The 25,502-nt window shown below is 41.5% G+C and overlaps 1 protein-coding gene across 1 annotated transcript in view; it reads right to left on the bottom strand.

The window, feature by feature from the left end:
- Positions 1-25,502, bottom strand: part of MTAP (methylthioadenosine phosphorylase) — a 392,892-nt gene that overhangs the window by 67,377 nt on the left and 300,013 nt on the right. The gene's annotated exons all lie outside the window — the stretch shown is intronic.

Here is a 25,502-nt window from a genome sequence, read left to right as displayed (position 1 = left end):
CCAAGACATAGAGATGCTGGAGTCGGCAATTAGCATGGAGGAGCTGGAGGCGCCATTAATAGCCTAGCTAGTGGTAAAGCGGCTGGACCCGACAAACTGCTTCTAGAGGTATAAAAAACCTTTTTTGAAGAGTTGAAAGGGGATATGTTGTCTACTCTTCAACAAGCGCAGATATGCGCAGCTCCTCCGTCATGGGATGAGGCAAGTATAATTGTTTTTTTTTAAAAAAAAGGATAAGCCACCTGGTCTCCCGGGCTCTAACAGACCCATATCTTTATTAAATTGCGATGGCAAAGTTTATGCAAAAGTCTTGGCGACTCGATTGGTGGAAGTCAAAACCACTCAAGTATCGATTCGGTAGCACAGGTTTATACCAGAGAGGAGCACAGTTAACCATATCAACAGGGTAATAACTTTGCTAGATGTAGCCAAAACTAAGGGCAGTAAATTTGGTCTGATCCTATTAGATGCCGAAAAGGCGTTCGATCGGGTCGCATGGGATTTTTTGTGGGCAGTTCTACAACGGTTAGGCTTTCGTCAAGGCTTTGTTAAAGCTATCCAGGTCTTATATCGTATCCCGACTGCCAAAATCTGTATGATGGGCTTAGAATCGGATCCTGTACATATCACTACAGGTACAAGACAGGGATGCCCGTGTTCCCCATTGCTGTTTTTATTGTATATCAGTCACTTTTTAGTTATGCTAGAGCAGAACCCTAGGATTGAATCAGTAATTTGTAGGCAAGAGCAATATCGGGTGTTTGCGTATGCGGACGAAATTGCGGTTGTTATACCTAATCCTGTCACTGCTATGCTCGAGATATAACAGCAGGCACTTGAATTTGGTGCAGTCTCTGGCTACAAACTCAATGTGTCAAAAACACAAATTTTGTGTATGAATCAAGATTGCAATAACGACCCAAGGATTATGAGCGAGGTATCATACCTGGGTGTTAATCTAAGGACATGCTCAAAAACAGTAGTGGAGGTTAATTGGGGATCCATTGTAAGGGCAAGACAACAACTAGATCGTTGTGAATGTCTGCATCTCTCATTGGTGAGGCGCTGCAATGTTCTTAAAATGCTGATTTTACCTAGGGATTTATACCTTTTTAGATCAGTTCCGCTAGAAATCACTTGTGTTCAATTGCAATTACTTCAATCAATTTGTGCTAGGTTTTTTGTGGGCTCACAGGAAGTCTCGTAGAGCAACGCGCTTTATGATTTTACCTCATGAGAAGGGTGGCTGAGCAGTTCCGGATTTTACGCTATTTTTACTATGCCTGTATTTTGTAAAACATGCAAATTTTTTTAACTGGAGAAGAGGTTTCTAACATAGCAGAATCTCCTTCTATCTACCAGATGCGACTAGGTGCTGATGCCAAGAGCAGTTTATTTGTGATGTTGGAGCTCAGCTATTACAAAAAAAACTAGGTTCAAGGTGTTAAACAGCGCTTATAAGGTCTGGAAGGCTGTACGGAAACGGTATCAATTTGAAAGGCATTCCTACAACACTCCAATGTCTGCCTCTGGGTTACTACCGTCTGTATTCTGGGATAGGACCATAGACTGATGGAGGATTAAAGGGATCTTATGTATTAGAGATCTATATGTTAATGGGAGCATGGCATCTTAATGCTATGCTAACTGACAAATATCAGCTGCCTAGATCTGAATTTTTTAAGTTTTTACAAATCCGCGACTATCTGTGTACAAGCCGATGGAGCATGAATGAATATAAAATTTAAAGAGCGCTAACTTAGCCCAAGGGCATCACGGCGCTAACAGCAGAGCAATGTGCAGTCAGGAGAAGACACACTCAGACCAACATCTAAAGGAACAACCACGTCTTTAAAACCTTTCGAAAGAGCGTGTGTGATCGTTGTCCCGCAATTTCATCAGGGAGGGAATTCCACAATTTAGCTGCAGCAATTGAAAAGGCTCTCCCGCCCCATCTCATCCTTTTGAACCTGGGAACGATGACAAGATGTTTACTTGCTGACCTGAGATTACTAGTGGGAGCATAGTGTTGAAATAAGGCTTTAATGCCCTCCGGACCCAGGCCATAGTAGGCATTGTGAGTGAGGCAGAGGGTATTAAACATAATTCTGCGGTCCATGGGGAGCCAGTGCAGAGAAAGAAGAGAAGGCGAGACTGAGTGATGTTTAGGCAAGTCCATCCCCAGCCTTGCAGTGGCATTCTGCACTAGCTGCAGGTGATGCAGCTGTCCTTTGTTAATGCCCAAATAAAGGGCATTACAGTAATCCAATCTGGACAGTATTAGCACAACAACAACTTGTTTGCATGCATCAAATGAAAGGAACTGCAAGATTTTGCTTATGAGCCTAATTAGCCCAAAGCAGGTAGCCACCATCCTGGAGACCTGCAGATTCAAAGAAAGGGAGTTGTCAACCAAAACTCCCAAGTTTTTCCCATGAGAGACGGGAATTGGGCAAGTGCCCAAGGAGTCGGGCCACCACACCCTGACCAAATGTCCAACTTGTCCCCAAAAATCAGAACCTCCGTCTTCTCGCCATTTAGTTTCAGATAGTTTTGCACCATCAATGACGAGACCGCTTGCATGCAGTTTTTAAAGTTGCGAGCGGAGTCACTGATATTGTGTGTGATAGACACCATTATTTGTGTGTCATCCGCATCCGACAACAACTCCAGACCAAAAGATTTTACCACCCTTGCAAGCGGGGCCACATAGATATTAAACAACGTAGGGCTCAAGGAAGAGCCCTGGGCACTCCGCATACAAGGGGGGCAGGATCCGAATAAAGAATTCCCAATTTTACTGTTTGGGTCCGCTCGCTAAGAAAAGAGGCGAGAAGCCCCAAAGCTGAGCCCCCAACACCTATCTCCCTGAGACGCTGCACAGGTCTCAGTGGAGATAGGGTATCAAACGCTGCGATGAGATCAAGTAAAATTAGCAAGGTGGTATGACCTGCATCCACCTGTGCCCGAATGTTGTCAAAAACCGCAGTAAGAGCAATTTCTGTGCTGTGACAGCTTCTGAATCCATGTTGAGAACCATCCCGAATTTGGTGGTCCCTCAAATAAGTACTCAAGTGGGAGTTCAGTTGAGATTCTAAAATCTTCGCTGGGACCGGCAAGAGGGAAATGGGACAAAACTTTTTAAGTTCCATCGGGTCCAGTGAGGGTTTTTTAGAAGTGGCCTAACCACTGCCGACTTCCAAGCCAGGGGATATTGTTCCTTCGAGATGGCTAGATTAAGGACAGTGGTAAAATGCGGAATAATCACGGATTTAGCACTCTTAAGCAGACTCTCCAGGATTTCGCGATTACCCAAAGAATCGCGAAATCGGCAGTTTTGTAAAAATGCCACGATTTTTACAAAGCTGCCCGCGAAATCCGGAAAATTTAGAGGATGTATAAATAGAACAGTGATGGGCTGGGGCGGTGCAGGGTTTGCAGTGAGGTGAGAGTGGCTGGAGGCTTCAGAAAACGCTCCTCCAGTAAGCAAGTAACAATCAGCCGGCAGCAAAGCAGCCATTCGAACCTGACGAAATGTTTTAGTCACAATACACCAAATAACCGCTGATAAACAATGTTTACCTTCTTTATAAACCAGCTGCTTGTTGCCAGGTCTGTCTTTTTTAAACTTATGGAAATGTGGATAGAATATAGCCTTGCAGCTCCTGGAGCCCTGGTGGATGTAGGGAACTCAAGTGGCATAACTTTAGGACCTGGCTCAGAGCGGAATATTGATATTCAGCCCCGTCGTGCTCCCGGTGGGTATTGTGTATCACCAACCTCGAAGGTTGGCACTAACCTTCCTCTTTTATGCCCCACAAACCAGAATTAATTGGAAATCAATCGAACAAGGTACAACTGATCAGTAAACCAATTAGTCATTTTAGCTGTTCATCCTGTCTTCATTTACTTGGGATGAGGGGTATCTCTTTTGTGTTTTTTGTTAGCATCTGGAAGTTTTTTTTTCTTCATCCCATTAATTTCCTTGCAAAAACATTTCAAACAGATATGTTACACACGTCAGCCATTCTAGGCATTTTCCTACTCTTTCATCATGTATACCTTTGCTATTTTATTGCCAGTTAGGGCAACATGTAGAATGACCTTTAACCTACTCTTGATGCGCATTTTGAAAGAAGATGTGACTGCATAGTTTTTCTCAAGGTTTGCAGGCTCCATTCACTATTGTTGTCTTTTCATACTGTAGAAAATGTGCTTTTATGGAATAGACAGCTGCCATGTTAAATATTCCATTTAAAGTTTAATTCTCCTTAAATCGGAACCGGTCTTGCTTTCATACTGAGCAGGTTGCTGTAACATAATAATTATCTATTTTATTTGGAGAAAAAATGCTCCAGCATCTCTTAAAGGCATGGTTCAGGGGATTCACTCCTTGATTTAGCATTTCCTCCAGAAATTTGATTTTCTTTTTTCTGTTAACGGACATCTATAGGAAAGGACATCATATGGCACGATCAATCGCTGAGACACTTGCGTCTGTAGGCATAATTATAAACCGCACACACGTTGGTATTCCATGTATCCTTCTAATTAAATGAGAAAAGTATTCTAACAAAAACACTGTTTTCTTTTCCAACATTTTCGTAGTCTGCGTAACAAGTTATGAAGGGTATTAATAGAAAAATATATTTAGATTCAATGCATTTATTTAGGATTACGAACTAGGGGAGAAGCAATGTGATATAACCTTCTATTTTAGAATGCAACCAAATTTTAGTGTCTATACACACGTCATAAATAATGGTAAATGTTGCAGTATTTGTAGTATTTCGAGAGAGTCACTTCAGTTACACAACTCAAAATCATTAGTTTTCACTGACTCCAGGGGGAAGAGCTATGTTACAAACAAATAAGCTTAAACCTGTAGAAGAATAGGTTTGAGCACTCAGGGTCTCATTTATTGGGAATTGGCACAGGGCAGCACCGCAAGTCTTCTTGCTGCGCTACCCTACGCAATTGTGAAAGGGCAGGTCTTCCCCCTTGCGCTGGTGGACAAATTGCTGCCTAGCGCCATCACAGGCACCCTTGCACCATGGTTCAAGGGTGTCTGTGTTGCATGCAGGATTGTTTTTGTACAGGAAGGGGCACCTTCCTGCACAAAAACAATCCAGAGAGGCCTTTTTCCTCTTTCTATGTTTGCTGGAAAAAACAGGGGTGTAGGGTAAGATATTACAGAGAGATGTAAAAAGCTATGGTGTTACTTAGGGGGTGGTGTTACTGAAATAGGTATTGGGTGATATATTTCTGAGGGAGGTTTTGGGCAAGATGTTACCTGGGGGTGTATTGGGTTGATGTTACTAAAATAGGTATTGGGTAACATGTTACTGAGATAGGTATTGGATAAGATATTACTGAGGGGGTATTGGGTAAGATATTACTGAGGGGGTATTGGGTAAGATATTACTGAGGGAAGGATTGGGTAAAATGTTATCGAGGGAGGTAATGGGTGAGTCTGACTCCTGGGAAACACCCCATGCATGGCAGAATCCTTACATTGTTTACTCCCATCACAAAACTCCTGCCTGCCTGCATCCAAATGGAATCTTGATGAGCTAATGATTATGTCTCCACCTTCAAGGGGGAACTGAAACCAGCTTTCGAACCATAAGAGAGGATCTGATCACCCCTATAATTCAAGGTTTTGTATTTAATCTTATACAACTGGAGGTCCATGAAACTCTGGACATAATTAATCAAATAGTAGATGGTTTCATTCCTTACCCTTTTCTATCATATCGGATTACTCATCTCCGAACAGTGAGTAAGCAGGAGGTGACCTTCCTATGCAGTCTGTCGCACTTATTTGGATCAGCCACTACTATCCTGCGCCCTAGGGTGCCTGAGGAAGAGGTGTCCTGACTCACGGATCCGGGAGGCAGCGGTGCCCCGACAAGGGTGCATTCATGGGCACTAGAACATCCCAGGGAGAAATACAGCACTCTCCCACGAGGTTAGGACATGGAACTGTGCTTCTGCAGAGCTGCAGACACTTTAAACATGCCTATTGCAAAGTGGAATACTCTGCTAAAAGTGTTTCAATTGATTTCAGGCTGAAAAGGAATGATTATGAGTAAAATAAAGTGCCGCAAAAATGCCGCTAAATTTCCATAATTGTGCCACTAAATTTCCATATTTGCACCGCTAAATTTGCAAATCCATGCCGTAATATCCTAGGGGGTCTGCTTAAGGACATTCAAGGGACAGGGATCCGTAGGCGATCCCGACTTAACTCCTTCTAATAAGTGATCTATAGTTTCAGGTGACATATTTGGAAAAGCAAGTAAACTGGGGGTTGCAATCTTGCTGGATCTGTCCATTAGATGAATTACAGGCTGGACATCTAGGGCTTTCTTCAGATTTAAGGCTTCCAACTGGACGTAAATGTCAGATATCTTAGCACAAAAGAAGGTAGAGAGTCTATCACAGAGCTCCAGTGAAGGCTCCACCGGGTCAGTAACTGTGGGAGAGACAAGGGAATTAACAATGTTAAAGAGCTCTTTGGAGGATTTAAGCGACTCTGAAATTTTTAAGTAGTACCTTCCCTTTTCCACCATAATAGCTGCTTTGTATGCTTTCAAGCATTGTTTATGCAGTTCTCTGCCCGAAGGTGCTAGATCACTGCGCCATAGTCTTTCCTTCCTTCTACACTCCTGTCTCAACTTACGCAGTCTGTCAGAGAACCAAGGTGCGGAAGGCCTTTTTCTAGCTGAATAGTGACCTTTTATGGGTGCTATGGTGTCCATAACGGCTAATAACTTTTTAGATAGCTCATCTGCAGCTAAGTTAGCACATGGATGTTCTGGAAGCTGGAAATCTGTAAGAAGATTGGCGAAGGCCTCATTGCTAATCAGGTTAAGATTCCGTTTATCAGCCACTTTCCTATTTTCAGGTTGAGTATTCCAAAAAGCCGATACCCTTAATTTGAAGGGAATGGCAGAGTGGTCTGACCAAGCTAGCGGAAGGGGCTCTCCAACCCTAATATGACGATCTTTAGAAAAGATCCTGCCTAGAGTGTGGCCCGCTGTATGTGTGGGGGATTTGACCAGTTGTGAAAAGCCACAACAGTTCATACATTCCAAAAGGGTTTGTGTATCATGACTTAAGTTATTATCTAGGTGAAAATTGAAGTCACCAAGAAGTGTAAAGTTTGTTCTTTCTAGGTAGGGCTCCAGAAGATTGCAAAATTCCTGACTGAAAGATGCCCTAGGGCCCGGTTGCCGGTAACAGAGAACACCGGATAAACTCTCTGTAGGGAGGGTGTTTAAGGAAAAGTATAATACCTGGCATTGGTCGAGCGGTGAGGTGAGTGGTTCAGAACAACAGGTAAAAGTATCCCTGAACAAAATGCCTAATCCTCCCCCTCGTCGTCCTAACCTGTCCAATCTGGTAAGGCAATATCCCGAAGGGATAGCCTCAACAAGATCAGGACAGAGACATCATTGGCCCAAGTTTCAGTTACGAACACCCAGTCCAGTGTTTGTTGTAGAACAAAGTCTTTAAAAGCCACGTTGTTTTTAATCAGGGATCTAGCATTAATAAGGAAACCCTGAACTAGCTTCTCAGTGCCCGAGGGAGTAACTATGTCTTTGGTAATGGCAGAACTCTTCTTCCCTCACCCTATGATTCCAAAGTCACACGACGTACAAGAGGAAAACCCTTTTCTAGTGAGTGTTTCTGGGTTTAAAGTATGTTTACAATGAGACTTAACCTTGTACAGTTCCAAAAGTTCCTCTCTTGAATACCTTATCCCATCCTTTAGACCAGGAGGAGAAGAACCAGCTTCCCTGACGCCTGGCGTGGACTTGGCGTGGACGGGCGCAGACAGGCTTGCCTTTGGCGCGCCGGCTGCGCGGCAGGCAGGACATGCTCTTTTTATAGGTTTCGCGCACTAGAGCGCTAACCCACCTGTCTTCGCCCCTCGCTAGCCGGCAAAGGAGCAATGGAGTCACCAACACCCTCCACAACAATCGGTACAGACCACAGTGGACCGGGGTGCAAGGCGGAAACAAGAACAACTCGCAATTGGGGTAAGTACAAAGATTGAGCTGGTGATGTGCAAAAAAGAAAAATAAAATTATTTAAAAACATCCAAACATTTAAAAAAGTTAAAAGACAATGTGTCCCCAAACAAAGCTTTCTCAAAATGGACTAAGCTGCCTGCGCGCGTCCGCATAGAGCCGAATCCTTTTGTTGAGGCTATTAGGAAGAATGCCCGTATTGGCACTCTATATAACCTGTTTGATACTCAGATGGATGATTTGGATGTCCAAACCCTTAAGTGGGACAATAGGTTAGGGTGCCAGGGCACCCGAGTGGAACACTCTATTGACCTGGCAGGGGAGGTTATTTATGTCTGCTAATCTGCGATCACAGCACTATAAAACAGAGTTTAATCTCTATCATACCCCCGCCAAAATGTTACAATGGGGAGGGGTAAATGATGGGTTATGTTTTTGCTGCGGAACAGAGGATGCAGACATGGTTCATATTTTTTATTCATGTGGACACTTGAGTAATTTTTTGGAGCATCTCGAGAAGTTTCTCTCTGAAATAACAGAGGTGGCTGTAAATATATCTGCTTCACATATGCTCTTGGGGATGGATGAAAATGCAAGGGGCTAGCAGTTAGTACACAAGTTTGTTTTTCCTAGCCACTGCTAAAGCTAGATTATGTATTGCTTCTATGTGGCTGCAGAAAGATGCTCTGACTTTTGAGCTATGGAGAGCAAGATTTTCATACCATTTTTAATCTAGAATACAGATTATACGCTTTTAAAGGGGGAACAACCTTTACAACGCAACTTTTACAACGCACTACACTTACAACGCATTTTTTACAATGCAACATCCACTACAATGCATTCCATTACATAGCATGACACTACAACGCATTTTTAAAAACTACCTTTACAACGCATTCCATTACATCGCATACTACCTTTACAACGCATACCATTACAACGCATAATATTACACTACACTATCCAACACTTACCCTACTGTTGCACCCCCTGGAGTTAGAATAGTAATTTTTACCCCTATACTATCCAACACTTACCCTACTGTTGCACCCCCTGGAGTTGTAATAGTAATTTTTACCCCTATACTATCCAACACTTACCCTACTGTTGCACCCCCTGGAGTTAGAATAGTAATTTTTAACCCTATACTATCCAACACTTACCCTACTGTTGCACCCCCTGGAGTTAGAATAGTAATTTTTACCCCTATACTATCCAACACTTTCCCTACTGTTGCACCCCCTGGAGTTAGAATAGTAATTTTTACCCCTATACTATCCAACACTTACCCTACTGTTGCACCCCCTGGAGTTAGAATAGCAATTTTTACCCCTATACTATCCAACACTTTCCCTACTGTTGCACCCCCTGGAGTTAGAATAGTAATTTTTACCCCTATACTATCCAACACTTACCCTACTGTTGCACCCCCTGGAGTTAGAATAGCAATTTTTACCCCTATACTATCCAACACTTACCCTACTGTTGCACCCCCTGGAGTTAGAATAGTAATTTTTACCCCTATACTATCCAACACTTACCCTACTGTTGCACCCCCTGGAGTTAGAATAGTAATTTTTACCCCTATACTATCCAACACTTACCCTACTGTTGCACCCCCTGGAGTTAGAATAGTAATTTTTACCCCTATACTATCCAATACTTACCTTAAATGCAATTTAATATTATGCGTTGTAATGGTATGCGTTGTAAAGGTAGTATGCGATGTAATGGAATGCGTTGTAAAGGTAGTTTTTAAAAATGCGTTGTAGTGTCATGCTATGTAATGGAATGCGTTGTAGTGGATGTTGCGTTGTAAAAAATGCGTTGTAAGTGCATGCGTTGTAAAAGTGTGCGTTGTAACGACATACATCCCTTTTAAAGGCTCATGAAGACGTAAATTGGGTATGGAAATATGGGGCCCACTGATTGAATATATGAAGGACTGAATATCCACTTTTAAGAACTAATTATGATGTACTACTGTAAGGATATGTATTATATTCCCGTCCCTCTTTTTGTATTTGCCGGATATGTAATGCTTTATCTTCTATCCTATCATTTTTAAGACTGTTCTAAAGAATTGTGATTTATACGTGTATTGGTATTATCATGGATTGAAATAACGAAAAAAAAAAAATCCAACACCAATTTATCAAAATACAGAATTTTTTTATCTTTACACCAATAAGACAAAAATCCAATGCAGTTAACCAGCGATATGAATGATTGCAAAGATTAAATAAAAAATTTGCATTTTAGCAACAAAAAGCTTAAAGAGTCATCTGGGGCCAATTCGTGCTGGAATGGGACAAATCAAAGTTTTAGAGCGACCACGAAAAGGCCTGGGCCGTATAAGCAGATGACTATGTCCCAATCAAAAGTTTATCTTTGGACTTGGCCTTTTTCTTGGAGCTTTTCTTTCATCGAGGGGCTCGTCGTGGGCCCTCTGGCTTCTCAGATCCGAAGTTTTCATTTAATGATGGCAGTCTGCTACAGCACAATGCCTTGGTGAGCCTCTGGAAGTCTTTGTCTTCATTGTCAACAGTGAGGAGCTCTGGAGCTTTTAGGGGGACAAACCAGTGCCGTCAGGCTGATCCATGAGCCAACGGCGGCTACTTGACTCTTGACATCGAGGCGGTCTTTTCCTGGAGCCTTTCTGCAAAACTTTGCAGAAAGTTTCCAAACTTTGAGATCTTTATGTTTCTGAGCTCCTTTGGTGAAAATAAGGGTCTACTAGCTCAGGCAATGGTTCAGTGACTGTGGATTGCTTCGTAGGAGCTAGGACTCAATTCCCCACAATGCACCTGCACAGTCCAGGAAAAATCCCCTTGCAACTGGTCCTCTGGGGTGATGCTCTCTTTAGCTTGGCAGGAGACTTCTTCCAGCTCTGTTGTACCTGTTGCTGATCAGGGAGCCCACACATTTTCCTTTGAGCCAAGCACAATTCTTCCTTTGTAGACACTTGTGAGTGCAGCTGGGGCAGTCTTTGAGTGCAAGCCTCGTGTGGTGCAGTCTAAGGGTCCAGCAAGGCAGTCCTCCTCCTTCTGTTGTTTTCTGAGGAGCACCTGTAGCTCCCCCATTTATATCCTTTATTCTGGGCTGGCAGGAGGGGGCAACACCCTAACCAATACATGCAAAGTTACCTCCCTCTGCTATGACCACTTCCTGTGAAGTGTGGCATATTTGTTGACCCAGAATGCACTGTCCTCCCAAAAATTAAGATGGGAAATCTCTCCTTGTGTGTGTGTCTGTGTAACCCGACCCAAAGGTGTGGCTAAATACTGACTACACTCCCCTTCCAACTGCTTTCCTAAATTAATTAGAGGTGCTCCCGTCTGCCTCGGGTGCAAGGAAGTGGGGGCTGGTCTGAGTCCTAGTCTCCCCAGCCCCTTTCCTCTCCCTGGCTTGTCCAGGAAGCTAATCTACATCCACCAAATGGCTGTATTGTTTCAGCGACACGCCTCTTCACACCTCCTCAGGGATCAGCTTGGCACAGGCTGTCAAAGGTTGACCAATCAGAAGCTGCTACAGGGCTGTTATAGGTAATTTCAGGATAGTAAGTTCTAAAACTACTTTCCTGTAATAGTTACATTAGATACAACTTTGGCAAATTGTTGGATTGAATGTGACAATTAATTTGATACTTTGAATGGGATTGCTAGCTAGCTCCAAATCAAAGCTAGACTTTAGTACATTTAATAAAGCCTTCCCTATGTTAGCCTATAGGGATAGCAGCACTAAAATAGGGAAAAATAACTTTGCTGTTTTCCTTTACCAGGGCATATGAAATATATGTTATAGTGCCCCTGCTTTTTATAACAATGCACCATACCCTTGGGACACTTGGGACATATCTTAGGGATGACTAAAGCCCTAAAAAGGTAGTTTGGGACTTTAGAAGCCCTTGTAATGCCAAAGTCGGATGTTGACATTATTTTATTTTTTAAAACTAGCCTGCAAGGCAGCACTGGCTTTAAAATGATACCAAACACCACAGCAGTGCACACTTAAGTGCATTAGGTCCACTGGGGGTCTCTAAACCTACATGCCCTACCATATACTATGGACTTACAGGTAGATTATCTTTGTCAGTTAAAATTATATCAATTACCATATACCTTGAAAGGACAGAGCACTGAGGACTTTCAGAGTCAGTAATCACCAGCATCAGTCAACAAAATGCAAGTGATCAGGGAAAAAAAGGATGACTTTCCTACAGGTGCCAAGTAGGAGAATGAGCAACCTTAAGTTTTGCTTTTGCGGAGAGTGTGTGCAAGTGAGAGTGAGGCAGAGGTAGGTGTCTGGTGGGTTGTTGAAAGTGTACGTGGATGTTCAGCTATTCTGGTCCTGTGTTATGTAGGGCTTTTTTATGTTTGAGTGAGAAGTTTGAATTGGATGCGCTTTGGAACTGGGAGCCAGTGAAGCTTCTGGATGTGTTGTGTGATGAGGGTGGCATATGGGAGGTCGAGTAGGAGTCTTGTGGCGGTGTTTTTCATGGTCTGGAGTCTGTGTAGGAGTTGTTTGGAGATTCCGGCATAGAGAGTGTTTCAGTAGTCCAGCCTGCCATGATGAGTGCTTGTGTGAGAATCCGTCTGGTGTTCTGAGGTAACAATTTGAAGATCATTTGCAACACACGTAAGATGTGGAAGCAGGAGAAGGTGCATACTTCGTTGACTTGAGCTTGTTATCTAGGATGATCCTTAGATTTCTTGCATGGGGTGTGCGTGTTGGTCCTAGCTCCGACAGCCCCCAAGTGGAATCCCATGGGGAGTTCTTGTTGGCAAAGACCAGTCTTGTTTCGTCTTGTAGGAGTTGAGCTTCAGGCAGTTAGTTCACATCCAGTCTGCTACCATGGTCATTCAGTTGGTAAAAATGGTCCCGGTGGTGCTTAATGACAGTGATGTTTTGTGATTTGATTATGTTGGCAAGCGGTGTCATGTATATGTTGAAAAAGGTTGTTTTCAGGGACAATCCCTGTGGGACACCACATATCAGGTTCTTGGTCCCTGATTGGAAAGGTGGTAGCCTGACCCTTTGAATTCTTCCTGTGAGGAGGGAACTTATTTATTTGAGAGCGGATCCTTGCATGCCAATCTTATGGAGTCTTCTGATGAGGGTGTTGGAGGCTGCAGAGAGGGCAAGCAGGATGAGGGCCACTGTTTCTCCTCGGTCCAGGATGTTTCGAATGTCGTCAGTGGCCGCGATGAGAGCTATTTCAATGCTGTGGTTCTTTCAGAATCCTGATTGAGTGTTGGCTAGAAGATGATGAAGTTAGAGGTGGGTTAGGAGTTTCTTGCTGATGGCCTAAATCATTCTAGCTGGACACGGGAGCAGGGACATGGGTCCGAAGTTGCTCAGTTGATTTGGGTCGGCTGATAGCTTCTTGAGGAGGGCGTTGTGGAACAAAGTAATTGCTAGGAGGCATGCTTACAAATGAATATCTAAGAGTTGTTTAGTGTCTTGGCATAGGCCTCGAAGAGCTGAACTATGCAATTGCTTGAGAACAATTTCCTTGTGATGTGCGAAAATATTTACTGCTTATTATAATTAAAAAAAAAAATTAAACAGTTAAGAACATTCACAAACTGGTTTGCTAGCCATTAAGAGGCATGCCACCTTAAATCTAAGACCCTAATTACGAGTGGCAAGGAAAATGGGTCAGATTTTTCCCTATATATGGAGTTACCCATATCTGAGGTACCAGTAGCACAGGCAGTGTGGAAAATATGGCACTTTACGTGTTCGACTGTTAGAGTCTACTAAGAAATGAGGATTTACAGTGGAAAGTGGTATTTTTGGGTCCGACTCCCCAAATAATTCGTCATTTTTTCAAGACTTTCAAAGGGATATTTCCGTTTTTTTCAAAAGTTGAAATCTCAGTGAGAAAGTAAAAAAGTTATAACTCTAATGTTACCAGCCCCCTTGAAATTAAGAGGCTACTGGTAATGAGAGATCTAATGGAACCCTAAATAATTTTTACTAAGTGGGACCACAACTTACTTTCTGATCCAACATTTACGTCTCTAAATTTTTGAACATCAGGAGGTGTTGTTTCATAGAGTATGATGTAAATACATTCTGCTGTTGTGTCAGACTCTGCACCTAGGCTTCAAGATACTAGGACAAAAAATGTTGCTACAGTTAAGACTTTATTGGTTTAGAGTGTGGTGGAAGTTCAGGTACCTTGCACAAATACTAGTGCTTCCCTACGCATAGGAAAGCAAAGAACGGGCACCACAGGTAACAGTACATGACACTGAGTGGAGTTCATAGGCCACCACACTTGAGAGAGACTTTCAAGTTAAAATTTCTTATGACTAAGACTCAAGATATTTGGCAAGACCTAAGGTAGAGCTATCCAACGTTCAGCTGCAGAAGAGCAGCAATGTGTACTGCTGGTAGTACTGTATTTTTTTGTTATTTACTTCTTATTTTGCAAAGTACAACGCAAAACCACAACATTGGTGGCGATTACATAACAGTGGAATAGCATTTACAGGGTAACACAACTCCAAGTACTTTAGGACTGTAGACCCAATACTCTAGAACCCATCACAAACAATGTGGAAGGTATCATAGCAATTGTATTACAGCATGCTCATGGGAAAGCAACGGAGACCAAAGAGAGAACCAGGATAGGAGGGTTTAACGATGGCTCCCTTCAGCTTTCAGCAAACACAAAAGGGGTACAGCAGCAGGCAAATGCACATCGATAAAGCATGCATCAGGAGCTTGTAGTACTGGAATCTTAAGCGGACTAGAACTTGAGAACTAAAACCAAGTCCCTGTTGGTGCTTAAAGCTACACCATGTGATTCCTGAATGCCAAACTCCTACTGGCCCAGCCATCAATAGGTTGCCCAACCAGCTATGCCACTTCTACCCACTGTCAGGTGCATTTTTAAACTGAAACATGGTTGTTCGCTACAATATGAACATATGAACTGTTGCTACTGATAAGTTTTTATGTGGACTTTGCCTTGAGGACTAAAGCACCATCCTTGGTAATGTTTGAAGCTGTGAAGAGCGGATCCTGCATACCATATATATGCTGGCCAAGCCACTTATAAGCCTCCTGACAGGACACATAGTTACTATCCACTGTCATATGCTGGCCCAGCCACTTATAAGCCTCCAGACAGGACACATAGTTACAATCCACTTACAGTAAAACCTATGTAGTTAGATGTGGCAGATTGTTACAATTTGAACTGCTGTTTGGCTGGAGTTTTAAATGGACGTGGACTTGAACAGTGAAGCCCAATGTTTGTTGGGGCAAAAATGTTCACTGAATAGTTCCTGCACTCTTAACTCCTGCTTGCAGGCTTCATGAGAAGACACAATTCTTCCACCTGCTCCCATTCAAATGTCACTGGGAATATGCAGTGGGTTTCCATGAACTGAACTGCTCTTGGACTTTTAAGTGGATGTGGATTGAGCACTGAAGCAACATGCCTGTTGGTGCCTGAAGTTTGGCCAAGCGATTCCTGAATACACACATTCTACTGGTCCATCTGCCTACAGGCTGCCCAACAGGGCAACCCCCAACCCACCCTTTCTAGTAAAACTTTAGTAGGGAGATGAAGCGCGTCTGTGAAGCAAAACACACTAGGGCCCTCATTACAAGCAGCCGGTTAAATGTGATGTGTACGGTAACATCTGTTACCGCACAAGACCCATTTTTATGAAAAATATCAGCAGGTCAAATCTGCCACTAATTATTTAGAGGAAGAAGCCTGGTATTTACTGGACCATGCAAATTTTGGTGCAGTAAGCAACAAAATCTGCATGTTATTCCCCAACAACTTGTATTATGTGGTATTTATCGCATCCAATAATTTCCAACTCAGCAGTCAGATTTTAACCAGTGCAATAAATATCACACCAATGATGGAGCAGGGTTTTTCCATAAATAAAACCTGCTCGGATTAAACATTCAATGGTGTGAAAATCATTTACAAAGTTTTGGAACTAACCCGAAGAAAAATAAAAAATATTATTAATCTTTAGTTTTGAAGGAAAGAAATAAGAAAGGTGTGGGAAAATGACAATGGGTTTAAGTAGGCCACAAATGATTCCTGTACGAGAAAGACTGCAAAAGAAGGAGCAAAATATTATTTCCCTGAGAAAATGTGGAATGAAAATGTGTTTAACACATAATCGTTTATTGCTTAATCAAGTGGTATCAATTACTCAGAATAATAATTTTAAATGAGTGTGTTTATATCAGACTAATGAAAGATTGAAATGAATTATCGAAATGGAGCTTTTATTTTGAACGAAATAACTGAATCTGTTTATTTCTCCTGGAGAAACTGCACGCATTACAAAGAAGGCATAAAACTGCTATTAGGGTTAATTTTGCTTTAAAATGTAGAAATGCAGAAAAATGAGTTTAATTCTTTATTGATGTCAATTGTGTTCCTTCTTGTCGCTGGCTGTTACGTGTTCGGAGTATCAGTCAGGCTTCCTACTGTCCGAGGAAAATATATAAATTTGTAGCAACATTTGTTCATGTGTCGAAGAAGGAGAAGATTTTGGTTTCTTTTGCTGAAGGACGAAGATGACGGTGTAAAATTGAACAATGAACTTTTGAAAAAGAGCGACGAAGTAGTGTGACTTAACACCCTATGATTCTAGACCAATGAGGAGAGAGACTTTCAGAGATTTCGACACTAGAGTAGGGACGGACATTCAAATTTTAGGGTATAACTATTAGCGATAGAATCCATGTTTTGTGGGTTACTGGAAATGAAATGTTCAGGGCATTCGTGTGAGCTGTTTCTCCGAAATTCTTTGGCTGATGCTGTCTGTGAGCTGACTCCTTAACTTTAATTATCATCCTTTGTGAGGATCGCCCCAGCTTTCCCTTCTGGCCTGAGGGTTAGCATTTCAGCTATTAGCACGCTGTGCTATAGCTTTCTTAAGTTCGTATGAATTACTGAATTGGTATACTTCTTATAAAAATGCTCTTTTGTCTCTTACACTAGCCACTCAACTCATGCTTCTTAATTGAGATGTTATTGTGTATTACTGCATTGTGTTCTCTTATGAGGGAATTTTAGGTCGATACTGTATCTTTGTTTGACCATTTTCATATGCTTTCAAAGAAACATAGATAAAAGCAAAGTAATAGAGAAACTGAGTCTGTTGTTATTCAATAATATAAATAATGAGTTATAAATCTAGGTGTGTATAGTGTGGTTGAAAAACAAATTCCCTTTGTTCTAGGTCCTCATGAGGGGGGTATTCATCTAAATATTTTGCCAAATCCCTGTCAACTCAACGATCTGTCGGAGGACCGGACATTGATATGAGCCTAAATTCAGACATATAAATAGAGACGTTATCAACTGTATCAGCGTGTGATATAACTTATATACCCTCTGCTGTTGTTAGCCGAAACCCTTTTTCTGCTGTGCCACACGCTATCAGTTTTAAAAATAAAAATATTCTCAGCACTTCGTTTCGCGATTCACAGTTTCAATTTCAATTTCCGTTCCCTTTCTGATTTTCCAGAAAATCTCTAATTCTGCACCCACATTTTTTAATACATTTCATTTAGGGTGGTTCATAACAATTTCTGTTACTTGATTCAACAGTTTCTTTTCCACTATTGTCTCCTTGATCAACTGTTTTAGCAACCAAGTATGTCCATTCAGGTGCTGTGTATTTCTTGTTTGGTACTCTTGCTCTTTTTGTTCTTCGAACTATATTTTCTTCTGTATCACTTTGTTCAGATATTTCAACTATTGTGTCCGGAGCACTCTCATTCAAACAATATTTCAGTCTCTTTACTCCACTTGGCCATACATCTCCTTTTCTTTATTTTTTCTTTTGAATTTCTCCAGTTTCCTTTTGTGCAAAACTTGTTTCAATATTTCTTTTAATTGATTCCTTTGTCTATTGATCACTGTTTTGTATTGGAATCAACCTCTTCATTGTACTGACATTGGCAGTTTCACGAGACCAAGTAGCTTGTTCCCACTTTACTCTAATTTCAGTCTGTTCAGGTTCTTTTTGATAACTTTCTTTGTCACCTTCAAATGATTCTTTACTATCAAGTGGACTTGGTACTCTTCGTGTGTGACAAGCATGAATCCAGGGCCATTTGTAATCAGGGCCCTAAGCGTATTGCCGCCATTACAAAATCCAAACTGGAGTTTAAAATACACTGTTGCTGTTTTATGAAACATTTGATTTTCACTTTCTACATGCCTATGATGAGTGCGCTTTAATAACTGTTTTTGTGGGACTTCTATTTCCTCTTTCACTAATTTATCAATGCTCACTATTACTGTACATAGAAAAAGGCAAACAAGATCTAATCGGAATAAAAATGTTAAATCAGCTACAAACAAAAGCATGGAATCAAAATGTTCTCACAAGATGGCAATCAAGAACCTGAACTACTCCCATTGTATGTTAACACTCCTCAGGATACTACTGAGTCTGGAGCAGCGAGGGACTGCATTCATCTTCTCCATTAGACGAAAACTCAAAATAAAATTTTGATACAAAGACGCTTTTGATATAAAGCCGCTTCTGGGTTTTTCTTTTTCTTAAATTAAGTATTGTGGAGGTATGAGGACAACTTATGAGGGAAGTTTCTAATCATTTGATGATCGAACCCTTGGCCATATTGATCTCTCAGGATAATGCAATTAAGAATAAGGGGCAGATTGACAGCTTAGGTGTGGATAATAACCAGTTAGCACAAATTGCACGAATGCAAGAAATGGCAGTAACTGTTGTGCAATATATGGTAACAACAGAGTCAGTGAAATTGCTCAGAGGCTTGGAGTACTGGGGCTGATTACCTTGAGTACATTGAGAAAGGGCCCCTCATTCACACTGTCTGTAGGGGTGCCTGATATAGAGGGGACTGTCACAACAATTCTACTTTTCAGTTTTAAAGAAAACAGCAAGGCTATGCATAGCAGTTAATAAAGGGCACCAAATTTACAAAGGGAGAGGGAATACAGCTACTATAAGGTCAGAAACCTTCGTAAGTGCTGCCGGGACGGTCCTCAATATAGTAATAGTGCAATGATAACAAATGATGTGAACTGTCATCACACCGGCAACCAAAATGGACGCCCCACAAGAAAAGGAGCACAGCAGAAGCTAAAGATAAAAAAATAATTAAATGCTTGGTAACATCATCTCCTTCAATTCGCCTCACATACGTAGTTCAATGCTCTGAGGCGAAGAAGATGAAAGTCGCTACACCACTATAACAGGCATGGTGGGGGCAAAACTGAAGTTGCAAAGCAACACGTTTTCCTCGCCCTTCAGCTTACGATAAAACTGGGGCTACCAAAGGAGAAGCCTAAATCTGTGATTTATGACCATGGAGCAAAATGCCTTAATAAGAGAGCGTTGAGGATAAAAGGAAGTCAACGTGCAAGTTAGGCTTCTGCGGCTACCCAAACCTACACCAAAAGGATTGGACTGGCCAGTCATAAAGTGCCCTCCAAAGTGAAGTGGCCATTTCTATTGATTTTAATCATGAGGAAAATCATGAGAGTGTCAGGGTCAACAATAGATCTCTGTCATACCATCAGATGATGAACGAGTGAATGAATCCCTACTTGTGTACAGAAGGAACGCGATGACCCAACTCTTCAAAATCTATACGTAAGAATCTTATCATCATTTTAAATTATCTCATCGCTATGGTCTGTCACTATGACTTTTCCTACCCATAAGATTGCTCCTCCTGGTTTAGTCTACTATGCTCTAATGAGATAGTTCACTTATACGCTTATTGCGCTGTATTTCCTTATAATTTCCTAGTCCTCCATTGCTCACCCGGCTAGGCCCATGCTAAATTAATTTATTTAATAAATAAAATAAATTGAAGTTTCTGAATCTACATGCAGCTCCGTTTCCGAAAGGAAGATTAACGACTGGGTCAATTATGATGGATAAGGAGCAAGTAAGGTCTTACATGGATAATGTCTGTTTTCTTACACCATTGTATCTTTCAGAAGGTATTCATGACACTTTCCTCACTGTCATTTATTCTCAATTTTTGAAACAGTGCCTTGCAGGGACCACTCAGTGAAGCCAGAGAGGGGAAATAATGCATCACCAGGAGATCGTGTTGGTGACTGGAGTTGGGAAACAAATGCAATAACAGTGGGTTCAAAATCTGTTTGCTGAAAAAGGATTGATAGCAACTGATTGACCCACTAAGCCTGTGTCTTCCCCAAAATCATCATTAATACATCAATCACTCAAGATCCGGAAGTATGTTTTCTATTACAAGCGTACATGATTTAGCTATAAAATTAAAGTTGGTAATTAACACAGGATCTGGTTGAAGATAACGGTAGTGCGGGTAACTTTTAGTCAACCAACGGAACAGAGTAGGTTCATTAAATTATGGTATCGTTAGATATAAGGAAGATCAAGATGTGAATCCTGACAAACAAATTTGATCCAATTTGTTCTCGGGAAATATGGGTAAATGAGCCATTAAAGTATAATGGTTTCCTTACATTTTAAAAATCGTTTTTCAAACCTGAGGTAGAGCTAAAAGTCGACTTTAAATGGTAAATCCCACTAACTTATAGGACTTTAAGTGGTTTTCACAAGGGAACACCTATTAGCATTCAGATTCAGTCGGGTAGCTGCAGCTGAGAATAATGGATATTTTGTATTTATCTTTGATGAGATGGATCTCACCAGACCTTCTGCATAAAATCACCAATCATATAAAGTTATTTAATTAATTTCTCTAGTTAACATATACACAGTACAGCAAATGATTTAAACAACAATTATTTTCAAGTCATTAAAGACAATTATTTTCCAACTCTATGTATTGGGATATTATTCATGCTATATGATCTCAAAAAATTGTGAAATTTAATGAATGATAGAAACTCCTCATCACTATTTGCTATAGGAATTTAATGGCAGGTTTGTTGCCGAAAGTTTGCCTTATATCCAATTTTCACTGGTAGGGGAAAAAGCACTGGACTATATACACTCTGAGAGAAGTGCGTTGAGTAAAATCAAAGTGCCATAAACCATTACTGGAGGATTTCCAATATCATGTCATGTAAATGCTCTAGAGTACGAAGTCCCATTGGTAGGCCAAATCAGCGAAAACTAACCCCATATTATAAGCGTATAAATTATGACCATTATTTTTATTAGTGACCCAAACTGGTAAAATTCCAGGGTCGTCACAGAGAACATTTTGTCTCCATTCACTTCATTAGAAGACTTCTTAATCTTGGCTTGCAAATTTCCATTCAATTGCGTCATAAGATTAAAAGGCCAAGCTTTACATAATGCTTCTACTGAACCATCTGATGGATTTAATTAAAGTACACAGTCCAAAAAGTTGCCTTTCAGGACGGTTGCTGTATTACGGCCAACTTGACGACACTTTGTTTTCAGCTATGGAAATAATTAATGTATGCAAATGACTGTAGAGTTGATTCTGCGACTGTGATCAAAACTATCTCTTATGGAAATGAGCAAAGTCTATTGACAACAACAAAAAGGTTGCCTTTAGACTCATGGATAAAAATCACCCTCAGTCAATGAAGGGCACAGTATTGGACCCAGCCTTATGCAAATCAGTCTTGACCAGGATCTAAGAGGAGCAGTCAAGGCCTGAACTGCCAGGCCAGGTCCTCCCTGAACTGGATCACAAGCAACCTCATTCCAGTTCGCCCTGAATGGGGCTCATCAGTAGGGTGTAGCTTGGCTCTAAAGACAGAGTAAGCATGGGCCCCACATTTGGCATACTCTTGCCACTTAGAGCGGTATATCAAACAGACAAAAGGTGATAGAAGTAATGCTTTCAATTGTCTAACCACGGACAATCACTTAGGGTATCTTTCCGACCCATTATTCTTTTGCCAACATGCCTCCTCATTTTGCACTGAGCCATATGCTAATCAGTCTTAACCCTGCTCCAATAGAGACAGTCTAGTCTGAACCTCCAGTCCAGGCCGTCCCTGAACATGAACACAAACAACCCAAGATAGGTTTCACCCTAATTGGGACTCGTGAGTCAGGTGTAGCTTGTCTTCAGTGGCACAGTGAGCACAGGATCCACATTGTGGTTCAACTCAGGAAAGATGTCCAAAAATTCAGTCTGGAAGACGTATATCTGCATCTTAAGAAGGACTACTTGACTTAAAAAAGGAAAACTCACAGAAAAGGGGCAAGTGAAAAATAGAAAACCTACAATGCTCAACAATAAAATGACACCAGTGATAGCAACGAGCATGACGAAATCGTACCTGGGACAACTGATTTATAACATCATGGTCAGGTATGTTTTAGATAGGGTCCTCAAAGATGAACTTTCGGTGGAGAATGGACCAGGCCTTTTTGTGGGATGAGGAAAAAGTAAAAGAAGAGTAAAAGAAAGTTCCAGAGGGCAATATACTCGACCATTCCAGCAACAATGTACTGACAACTTGCCATGTGTTACATAGAGAAGGGACAGGGTGCCTTTTCATGAACTGACCTGGCAGTGATCTTAATGAGCTTCAATTTGACCACAGCTCACATTACATTTCTCAACAAGGGCTTAGATTTTGTTCCAAGTCCCCAGATAGAATTTCAAAATAGAACAGTCATGTCTAGGAAAGTGCAACAACTTGATATTGCCACATCTGTTTTCTCTGCAAAAAATAAATACAAATAAAATGGTCGCAATGGTCTCAACATTTCAAACCTTCCATCCCGGCTAGACCACTTAGGTCCTCGGATTGTGGAAACCTAATTATTCCTAAAGTGCGGAAAGTAAAATGGGGAGGCAAAAGCTTTACCCATACCACTACTAACTTCTGGAACTCTTTACCCACTACACTGAAAAGAGAAACCAATCTGCTTAATTTCAGGAAAGGATTGAAAACATGGCTTTTTAATTGGTGAGTCCAACTTAATATTTTAAATCTTTTAGTCTGAAGCAGCGCCAACACCCTTGTGTACATGAAGCGCTATATAAATACTTCATTTCATTGCAGCCTGGGTGGGCAGTTTTAAACTGCTATTTCGACCTAGCAAAATTGACCTTTTTGCCAGGCCTAACCCTTGTTTTTTAACACAGATAAGTGACCTCTAGGGCAGGTCCTAAACATCCAATAGGACAGGGTGCAGTGTATTTAAAAAGATGGACATATACTTTTAAGTTTTACATGTCCTGGTTGTGAAAAACTCTTAAATTCATTTTTCATTGTTGCAAGGCCTACCTCTTCCATAGGAGCACATTGGGTTACCTAATTACATTTAATAAGTGATAACTTTTCATTGGAAGCAGGTCGGAAAGTCATATTTGGAGTCTGTGGAATTGTAATTTAAGACCCTCTTTAAGGGTAAATTTTGACTTTAAATCTGAAAAAGCCACGTCATTTTCTAATCTTAACCATTTGGTGCCTGCAGCCTGCTCTGGGTCACATGACTAGGTTAAGTTGGCAGTTGCCTTTGTGTATTTCTCCCAGGCAGTACCACAAAGGAGGGTCTGGGTGTGGGCATGATGAACCATCTCCGACTTGATGGGGGAGGGCAGAGTTGTCACCTACCACACTTGCACTTCAAAGGTACTGTCTCCAGTCACACATAGAAAACTTCACACCAGTCTACTCTACCCCAGACAGACTAGGGAGTCCGCACATTCCAAACACCTCCATAGAGGAAAACCCAGAAGCTTATGCCACTTCAAAGTGGTAACCAGGTATAAATATTGGACCCTCAGACCCAATCTTCAGTATACTCCTGGACCTGTGGAAGAAGGGCGCTCTGCTGCTCTGCTTGCTGAGAAGGAAGACTGGACCTACACCCTTCATTTCAGGCAGGACCGATTTCAAGGGTCAGCTGACTGACATTCTGTTAGAGCCACAGGCACATAAACTCTCCAGGGGCCTCCATTCATCTGCCCAGTGATTTGCTGCCTGGACCTGCAACTAAACCTGCAACTGGAACTGCCTGAGCTCTGCTGGCCTCTGCTGGAGTGAGTTCCTGGTCCCAAGGAGGTACCCCAAGGTCCTGGAGCCTTGGAGTGGCATGAGTTGGGCTCCTTCCTGAAGAAAGGAAGAAGTTCTGGCAATTTGGGCTCTTTGCGACCACCAATAGGCACGCTTCTGCCAAAAATCTTGCCATCCGTCCTGACCGCTAACGTGAAGCTCAGGTGAACCTGATTCTTTTCGCTAAGATGACGATCGGCAATGCGATATCTGCACTTTGCGCTACAGCATCGACTGCCCAAGGTGACTGCCAACGCAAATCTTCAACAATAACCATCCGCAACTCCAGACAGGATAATTGTGCTGTAGCAACAGCCATTCGCGATGTCCGGCCTGCTCTTCAGCTGCATCGACGAACCATCCACAACACTCCTCCAACGTGAACGGAACTCTTTGCGCTGGACTTCAGAAGCTAACTCTATAAGCTGAACTTAGCTGGTCCCTAAATACGGCCCATGCTCCATTGCAGTTGGTCTGAAATTGTGACTTTCACCCAGTATCGCACGAGTGGCTGTTTGTGCTTTTAGGTGTATACTTTCTTGAAATCTTTAAAATTGCATTTCTCCAGTTCTACTGATTGGATTTTTGTAGCTTTGGTGTCCAATAATTTATTAAATTCTTCTCAATGTATAAAAATGTGTGTGGGATTTGTCTTGTGTTTTCTCTTAATTACTGTTTAAGTTCTGCATAAATTCTTTACACGTTGCCTCCAAGTTAAGCCTGATTTCTTTTGTGCCCAGCGACCAAAGGGATAACCACAGGTTAAAATAGAGAATTTTTGTGGTTTAACCTGACAATGACTGTGGCTATTGCTTGAGTAGGTTTCACCCCTTTCAACCAACCCCCGATTTCTCACATAACAGGACTATAAAACCTATTGATAAAGGAAAAGGGGTGGTTAAACAGCCTCTTTTCACATATTGTATTTTGCATTTAAGATTGTTATCAGACTAAAAAGATTTAAGGAAGTATACACTAATCCTACATCGAAGTTGAAATTGATCAGGGCAATTAAAGTGGGGGAATACATTACAGCAAATCGTATAAACGAACAAGAGGCAGAATACCTATTTACAAGTGAGTGGAAAATTACCTATTTTTACACCCTTCTGGAAATGCACAAGGGTAAAATATCTACCCCGAAAAAGCCTTTAGTTTCTGGGACAAGATCCTTTTTTTTTTTTAAGCCTCTTTCTGGATTTTGCTTTTCTTCCATCCATAAGGAGCGAACATGCAAATATAGATATAGGATAAAGATGTCCTCAATTTACATAAAGAGATAATGTTTGACGTCACAAAGCAGGATTTGATCGCGCCCCACGTAGAATTACTCTAAATTATTACTTGGAGATCCATTTTAACATGTGTCAAATAGATGATGTAAAAAAACTGATCAGTCTCCTACTTGATATTATGAAACTTCCCTTAAACAAGATGGACAAGTTACTTACCTTCGGCAA

This window comes from Triturus cristatus, chromosome 2_1 (genome assembly GCF_964204655.1).
Source record: "Triturus cristatus chromosome 2_1, aTriCri1.1, whole genome shotgun sequence".
Lineage (NCBI taxonomy): Eukaryota > Metazoa > Chordata > Amphibia > Caudata > Salamandridae > Triturus > Triturus cristatus.
This window is presented reverse-complemented; position numbering and strand designations above follow the sequence as displayed.